We start from the raw sequence: 9466 nt of genomic DNA, 5'->3' as shown, positions 1-9466 counted from the left end.
CAATGCGACTTTTGGGTACAATTAAAATCGAATATCTTCAATCAAATCTTCGTCGAATATCTTCGATCAGAAAACTTTTTCGTAACGTTTTTTAACTTTGAAAGTTATCTTTTAACTGTAGGAGCTGGCAATTAATGTTATTTTATTTAGAGGTTAATTTTAAGTAAATCCTTTTAGAATCTTCACATAAATTACATATACAACACAAAGTAGTATTATCCGATCATTACAGTGTGGATTACCTCACAGTGCTTAGATTTTACGAAGTTGTTTTATTGTCATCATTATTATAAATCATATTTTAATTGAAAGTTTTTTTTGAATTTAGCGCGAATTAATTTGAGATTCTATATCTGATTCATGCAACTAGAGACGTGACTCGTTTTTTTGGGGGGAAAACGCAGGGATCCTATTTTTTATTTTTGTTTAAGAAATATTTAAAAACTCATCATTACTAAATTTAACTTTAATGGCAGTATCTTAATTCCTTTTCTTAATTTCAGATTTAAAAAGAACAATTAGTACTGTTTTGGTATACTTAAAGGTAAACGCGGTTGGAGCAGTCATGTATAAAAACTTAGATATATTTATCTTCCTCAATATTATCATAATTGGTTTTAGTGTTGTGTATAGGTACAATAAACATTGTTTGTTTACATTTATTACAGTTAATTACATTTTAATATTTGATACATATCTACCCAGATCACTGATTCTCTGATAGTACATCGCTAATCATGCGGGAGTTATTTTATTTTAAAGCGCGTTGATTATAATTAACATTAATTGTAAAGGCCGTTCTCCATTCAGAATTTTTTGCGCTTAGGCGGAAATTTACGCGCAATAGTTTGCTTTTGGGCGGAAAACTTCAAGCGGAATTTAATCTCCATTTACCGCGCTGAATTTTGTGTTGTTTTGTTTTTTTATAAAAAAAAATGGTTTTAAATAAAAGAAATCTACTAAAAAAGAAAATAACTTTGTTGCTTATATTAAAAAAGAGTATTTTATTGAGAAGTCGCAGGAAACATAATATGTGGATGCGTAGAATTTTTATGGAACGTTCACGAAAAAGTCTTTTTAATGTATTAGTAAAAGATTTAAAACTATTTAACAGTGTATACTTCTCTCAGAGTTTTTGCATGAGTTCACAAACTTTTGAAATATTACTATCATGGGTTGCTCCATTTATATCTAAATCTTCTCTAAGACGGGCAGTTGCAACTGCTGAAGAAAGACTGTATAGCATTAAGATATCTTATTACTGGCGATGCTCAGATAACAATCGCAATAAGTTTCAGAATGAGCCATACAACTATAGGAAGAATTATCATAGAAACATGTAAAGTAATTTGGAATGTTATTTGTAAAAAAGGATATTTGTTAGCACCATCTTCACAAAAAGAATGGCTAGAAATATCTTCTGAGTTCAAAGAAGGAATTTTCCTCATTGTCATGGGGCAATAGATGATAAACATGTAATTATTCAGTCGCCAGCCCGAAGTGGCTCAATGTATTTTAACTACAAAAAAACATTTAGCATTGTACTTTTAGCAACGTGTAATGCAAAATACGAATTCACTTTTGTTGATATAGGTGGCTCCGGGCGTCAAAGTGACGGTGGTATTTACAATAATAGCAAAGTTAGATCCGCTATTGACAATAATCTGTTAAATTTTCCTGATCCATTATGTATAAGTGGTTATTCGAAATCCATAACATTTCCCTACACTTTTTTAGCCGACGAGGCATTTGCATTAAAGCCGCATACGATGAGGCCTTATCCAAGAAAAACTAATCTCGATAAAACAGAAATTGTGTTTAACTATCGCTTATCAAGAGGAAGAAGAGTAATTGAGAACTCTTTTGGGGTATTGGCTAGCAGATTCCGAATATTTAGAAGACCGATAGTATTAAAAGTTGAAAATGTGAAAATTGTTGTAAAAGCAACTGTGGCTCTAATAAAAGCTTTCTAATAAAAATACAAATAAAAACAGATCATTTCTCATATTGCCCAAGTCATTATGTTGATCGAGAAACTTCACACGAGAGTGTTCCTGGTCAATGGAGAAAAGAAACAAATAATTATCAAGGACTTAAATCAATTCAATGTCAAGGAGCCCATAATTTTATCAAAAAAGTAAAATCTATAAGAAATAATTATAAAGATTACTTTCATTCGGAGGAGGGCTTAGTTTTATGGCAAGATAGAATAGTTAACAGTACATCTAATCCTTTTGATGAAGAATAATATAAAATAGTAAATAATAATATTCAGACACAGTATACAAGGAATAAAAAAGAAAATAATTTAAAGTTTGACGTTTATTATCATAAATATAAATAAATTTATACAATTTTTATATAAAAAGTTTTGTTTAAAAAGTTATTATTCTTCAAACTCTAAAGTAAATAAAACCTTTTCAATTCTTATTCTTGCCAAACGATTTTTCTTTCTTGGAAGCTCTTTTAACCTGCTAAACAAACTTCTACAATATAAATCATCAGAACCTGTGTTAATAGTTTCATTGTCATCTTTATCTAATTATTTTAAACTTTCAACAAGTAAGGTATCAATAGCATTGACTGCTTTATGTTTTTTTTATTGCGACTTGAGCAAGTTTTTTTGTTGAACTGCAAATCGGTGGAACTGCAACCGACTTTTTCAGCTAAATTTTTTGTGTATATAGTTGGTTCAACTTGAAACTCTATATTGACGTTTTCTTCAACTATTGAATCTAAGTTTGAATCTGTGTCTTGAGGACAGACTGTATCTGTCAAGAATTGTAGTTGTTTGAAATATTTGCATGTTGGCAGTATAGATGCTGCTGCCCCTGACCATGTTGCTTTCTCTCGTCTGTCATTGCATCGTTTAAAATTTTCTTGTAAACCTTTCCATAGCTTTTTTAGGGATTCGACTATAAAGTTAATTAGAACAGAGTGAGTTTTAATAACAAAAAATCGAGTATAACAAGAAAACTTAAAAAACACTACTTAGAGTGCCATGATATATTAAAATAAGTATAATCAGTTACTATTAATTGATTAGAATTAAAAATTAGATCTATAAACATAAATCAGCCCAAAACTAAAACTTTTCTCTATAGTTTCCCTTTGAATGCAAGAAATTTATTAACCTGTATAAGCACCACCAAGACTTTCATTAATCATTTCCCAAGCATTTTTTCTTTTATCATAATCTTTATGCGAAGATAATGCAGTATTCCATTAACAGGAGTATTTTTTAACACACTCAATAAACTCTTCATTATCGATTTCGTCTATATCGTTGGAGTTAATTTTTCTTTTTAGAGTTGTATTTACATTTTTTTTAGTTAATACTTTAAAACATATAAGTGAGGTTTCAATTGTTGGTTGCGACAAAAACAGTTGCTGTGAATTGTTTTATTTTTGAAGCAAAGATAAAATATATGTTTGTTGTTCAGGTGACATATTAATTCTAGCCAAATCACCATTGTTATTAATTTCCATTTTGCTTTTATACCTTTTTGTATAATTCAAAAACAAATTAGTTGTAAAGTAAAATATTATAAAAGTCTAGTTATATTATTCCTAAAATAATAATTACTTTATTTACCCGTTTACTATATCTAATTTAGCATTAATATTTCATAATATAATCATAAAATAGCAAAATTGTTAATCCGAGTATACTTGATTATTTTTCAAAGTTTGTTTAAAACAAAATATTATTTAACCCTGTGATAGCTTTCTTGTTTTTTATTGGATAATAATATAGGAGCAAATGACTTCCCGCTCAAAAGCTCAACGTTGTTGAGCTTTTATTTCCTCCAACTTTTATTTTAATTTTCCGCCAACTTTTTTTAATATTACAGTGTGCGCATGCGTGAAGTCGCTTTCCGCGCGCAAAGTTTAAAAAAAAGCTGAATGGAGAATAGCCTTAAGGCGCAGTGGTTAGAGCACTTGCTTTATAAGCAGGAGATCCAGGTTCAAAACGAGCTTTGGACATATTTTCGCGTCACGGTAAGGAAGGAGGCGTGTACTTCCTGGTTAAATGCACTTTCGCGGTGCTCTGTGACAAGACCGTTAGGACTTTTTGGAGCATCTAAAAAAAATTCTTCAATTTGATTTAACATGCTGAATCGAGATTGAGCAGGTTGGCGATTTTCAAAGCCTGTTTACACTGAAAGTTTTTGTTTTTATTGATGACTGAAAGATTTATTTTACAATTAATTAGGCCAATTTTCACTAATTTTTTTTTTTGTTTTTTTGTTTATTTTAGTTTTGAGATATAAAGTTCTGCTAACAACAATTAAAAATTAATAAACGGAGGGGGTGGGGGGAGGTAAATAAGCTTTGGATGCGTTTAAAAATTTTCCAAAAATTAATAAACTTCCCCCCCCCCCTTTTTTTTTAATTTTATTTAATAGGGACTCGAGAGTAATATAGTTCATAAAGAAATTCTTTAATGAAGTTTTTTAACTTTAAGAATTAAAGAATTTCTTTATGAACTATATGTTTAAATTTAAGAATTCTTTATTTTTAACATTTGTTCAAACTCATTTAAGTTGTTAATTTTAATTATTTTTCACTTATAAACAATCATTAGGCATGCATAATATATATAAGATTTATTTGCCTTCACCGGCTTCTTTTCACTTCTCAAAATAATAATTATTTACAAGTGTAAAAGGTATCTACGAAGGAGTGCCCATGAATTTTCAAGTATATTATATTAGGGTGAATCAAAAAACAACTTTTTTCGAAAAGGTCTGCTGGCACTCCCTAAATGTGTTCTATATAATAAAATAATTCTGGATTTAAAAAATTTGTAACGATTAAAATTTTTTTTAATCGTTCAAGTTTTAGATCAGGCTCTAATCATTGCGATGATTAGAGCCTGATCCCAGGCTCTAATCATCGCAATATTTTGCAAAAAATCTGGAACTTAGCTAGTTCAAACACCAAAAAACGCAGAATCCGCCCCCCCCCCTGTCTCAACTATATAAAAACTTGAATATCTTAAAATAAAATTTTAAATTTCTTTAAAATATCTCTCGAATGAAATAGCATAGAAACTTTTAAACGTTCCTAAAAAGTCTAGATCAGTTAAATATTTTTAAATAATTATTTGATGTAAATTTAGTTACTATCAAAATGAGCTTATTAAGACAAAGATTTCTTGTTGAAAACAGTTATATGGTTTGTTTTCACTGTCTAAATAAAGTCGTAGTATGTCATATACTTGAGAATAACCCAGCTCTACAAGGGCTCTATATGTGGAATAATGCATATTTTTGCACAGGATCCTTGCACAAAATCTGCAACAGTGCAAATTCTACATGTGCTCATTCTTTCTCAAGACTCAAAAACCTCCTAACAAGTTATTTCCTCAATACTATAGGATATGTTTAAAAAATCTGACAATAAAAAATTTACTGTAGCAACAGATAGATATGTATTTATATCTCTCTATCTACGTATATTTATTAAGAATTTTATAAAATATGTTTACATTGAAGTCAAACATTTGTGAATAGAACATTATCTATTTTAGATGGTAAAGCTCTTCATATTGCTCTCTATTCTGGAGATATTTATTATTATTTTATTTTATTTTGCCGTTTAACAAATTTGACAGTTTCCATAAATTAACAATTAAGTTAATGGCCGGAGCAAGAAGAAGGCATAATTTGCCTTATCGCCAAGCACCGTGTTACAATTTATAATTTTTACAAAGTTGCTTCAAGAATATATAACATAAAAGAAAAATTAAATGAATGTTTACAAAAGATAAATAATAAATAAAGTAAAATATCGTTTAATACATAATATCATAAATAGATTGAGTAAAAGTAAGAGTTAATATATAAAACCTTATATATATTTTAAGTAAAATATATAAAAGATAAAGTAAAATATCATAACTAGATTAGGTAAAAGTAAAAGTGAATATATAATAACTTTATATATATAAATACGCACAAAAAATAAAATAAAAAGCGAGAAAATGTGATTTTTGATAATGATTATTGTCAAAAAATTTTAACCTTTTTTTTTTAAATATAAAGATAAACCTATTTTAAAAATATATTTATATACATTACTTACTATAAAAAAGAAAATGAATCTTTCCATGCCAGCAATGGATTATATAATAATATTTTTTTGTCTATTTTTAGGACCAAAAATTTTTTAAATAGTCTAATATTTAAATAAACAGTAGATTTCAGTATATAAAATTAGGATGTGGAATTAACTCAAAAATTTTATTTTTGTGATTTTACTCTAAATTTTTTTGAAGCTATTATCTATTTAAGATAAAAACTCCGTTATCATCTTAAATAGATAATAGTTCCAAAAAAAGGTAAAAAAATCCAGCTAAAAAATTCTCCGTATTTTTAAATTTTGCATGTGTATTTTGCTGAGTATTAAATTTATTTAAAATGTTTCGAGTTATTTAATGTTTCGAGTTTTATGAAGAACTTATGAAAGTTTTATGAAAACTAATTTTATGAAGAAGTTTATGAAGCTTTCAACAAACAGACAAGCATGAAAATTGCAAGGTTGTAGATGCAATTCAGAAAGTTGTTGTATTTGTTCCTGAGCTGTGGGAACTATTAAAAAGCATTTGTGAAAACAGAGGACTTAATCCCAACAATTGCATATTAAAAATCAATATTGATGGTCAAGATTAACTGAAAGTCATAATGAACATCTTTAACCCAGAAGAGCTACAAACAGATAAAAAAAACAAAAAAAGAAAACACAAAGTATACAGGGGTCAATACAGTTCTTATTTTAGGTACAAGAAAGTAAATATAACTTGGAGAGGCATATTAAGAGGTTGTCCATAAAGTACGTACGCCAAAAATTTAGAAATTTAACAACCCTCCTCCTCCCTCTTGCGTACTTTTAAGTCCTTTTAGTTTTTAATGTCCTTCTAATTTTTAATTCCTTCTTTTAAGTTCTTTTAATTTAGAAAAAATTCTATAAATTAGCCTTTGGTTTCGGCACCGGATCCCAATATTTAAGGCATTTATCTCAAAGCTCTGAAATTTGACCGACAGGTTAAAGTTTGTGTTAATTAGAAAATTGTGATTTATTTATTTATGTCTCTACTAATATATATTAATTGGATGCAGTTAAGTAAAAATTGAAATCCCGTGCTTAGTAACAAACAAAGTAAAAAAAAAATCCTATAATTTAGGGAGGGGGATTATTTTTTACATGATCAACAGTTCTAAACTCAAAAATATTTTTATGATGAAATTTAAAATCTAATGATGAACTTTGATAATATTTAAGGTAGCCTTAAAAAACTTATAAAACCTTGTTTCCTTTTTGTTTGGCAATTTTGTTAGGGTATTGCTGTTCTCAAGCTTCACTTACCACCTTTTTAATTAATTCTCATTTGAGTATAAATATGGGGTATAAACACACAAAATAAATATTGGGTAAAAATAAGCAAAAACTTAGAGTAATTTAGATAAGGAACAAAATTTAAAAAAATCTTTGGGTCTACACGCGATATATTTCACAGCAAAAAGACTGCAACCCATATCAACACAGTTATTATTATTTAATTATTCTTGTATTAAAATCAACAACAGCTTTTTTTTAATTTTCTCCATGTTTACTATGGTCTGTGCTGACTTTATGTCTTCTTCAGGTAGGTTTAAACTTGGCATGCACTGCTTTTTCAGCCTGTTCTGTAGTATTTTCTAGGCCTATGTCATGGTATTTAAAAACAGGAACAAGGTGATTTGCAATAATATGTATTTCCATGTAGTTTTTAATGTTAATCCTTCTATTTTTGCATCAAAGATTTCATTTTATATAGATTTAAAAATGTCAGCAAAGTTGTCGATTATTGTTTCAAACTCTGGATTCAAAAGCATCATCTTTTACTATTTTAAAAGCTAGCAAACAATTTATTACAGATAATATCAAGTGTTGGTATTTTTGGATTTTCTTTATCACAGCTTGTTCAAAACAATCTAATTTTTTTAAGTTATTTCCGTCAGGGTTATTTCCATCCAACTCAATGGTATCCTCGAAAAATAATGATAGATTAAAAAAAACTAAAATTGAATTAAACGGGTTTTTTTTTTATAAAATAACATTAGAAAACTAGTTTTTGTAATTTTTGATGTTAAATTTTTGATATTGTAAGGATATGTTATTGCAATGTTCAACTTGTAATTTTAAATGTATATAGTGACCGAACTTATAAGATGGTATTGGAAGCTCGGTCACACTAGCTGATCTCCTATTTGAAATAACCGAATGTTTTTATTTTTGTCATTTTATTTTTATAATACAAAGTAACGATATAGTTGTTTGTATATTTCAGAAAAAAAATCGAAAAAACGTTTGTTTATGTCGGAGGTATGAATGTTCAGAGCACAAGGACCACATTTAGACAATTTAACAGTATAGAAAACAAACTGATATAATAGATATACATGCATTAATTATCAATAAAGAAAACTATCGGTTTATAAATTTTTATTACCAGTAAACTAAATTATTCCAGAAAATAAGATCTGATTTTCTAAATATTTGCCTTTTTTTTTTAGTATGCATTAAAATAAATATTTGATGTCTTGCGTAAAAATTATTTCAAAATAGTGATCGAACGAAATTCTGTTTTGGTATCGGTTCAGACGAAATTTTAATTTAAACCGATACCGAAACTTCTGCTTCGATACTTTTTATAAACTCGGTAAAAAGCAAAATTTCGGTTGCAAAAGAACACCGAAAACCGAAAAATTTGTAAGGTTTTAAATTTTTATCTTATTTAGGAAAACAGTGATTTTTTAAAGAAGTTTCACAAAATATTATACTATTTCTGAATTTTAGGCCGATTGTTCACAAATTACTTGACTTTCTACTTACCAAATAGCGCGTTTCCATTAGCTTCCTAAGTATCAAAACCCCAAATAATTAAGCCATCGCAGTGCGCATAATATTTTGACTAAACACGTTTATTTAAAATAGTTTTCAATTCTTTTTTTGTTCATTTAAGGTGGTACACCAGGAAGAAAAAGGACAAAAAAAAAATTTTTTGGTTTTTTTTTTTTTTAATTTTAGGAAAGATTGACCCTTTAAGTTGATTTTTAAAAAAAAACTTTCGACATACTTGTTTAAATCTATAGCTTAACTTTGACCTACTTGAGCCCCACTATCATATAAAACTCCCTAGTACCCTCATAGCAACAAGTTTTTAACTTGTTTTGGAAGTGATTTTGGGCTTGTTTTTTCAATAGCAATTTTGAGATGAAAGCATAAAGTCATCAAGATAGAATTGCTCTCGTTTTCCTGGTCTAATCTGCATTGATAGAAGTCACAAACCTTATTAAACAGAGCACAAACATTCTTGTTGCTTATTTGATTTTTTTTTGTTAAGATGTCAAGTAAAAAAAATTTATTTAGAAAAGTTAAAAGAAAATGGAATAAATCTCATCCTAATAAAAATTATTCT

Source organism: Hydra vulgaris, chromosome 09 (genome assembly GCF_038396675.1).
Source record: "Hydra vulgaris chromosome 09, alternate assembly HydraT2T_AEP".
NCBI lineage: Eukaryota > Metazoa > Cnidaria > Hydrozoa > Anthoathecata > Hydridae > Hydra > Hydra vulgaris.
This window is presented reverse-complemented; position numbering follows the sequence as displayed.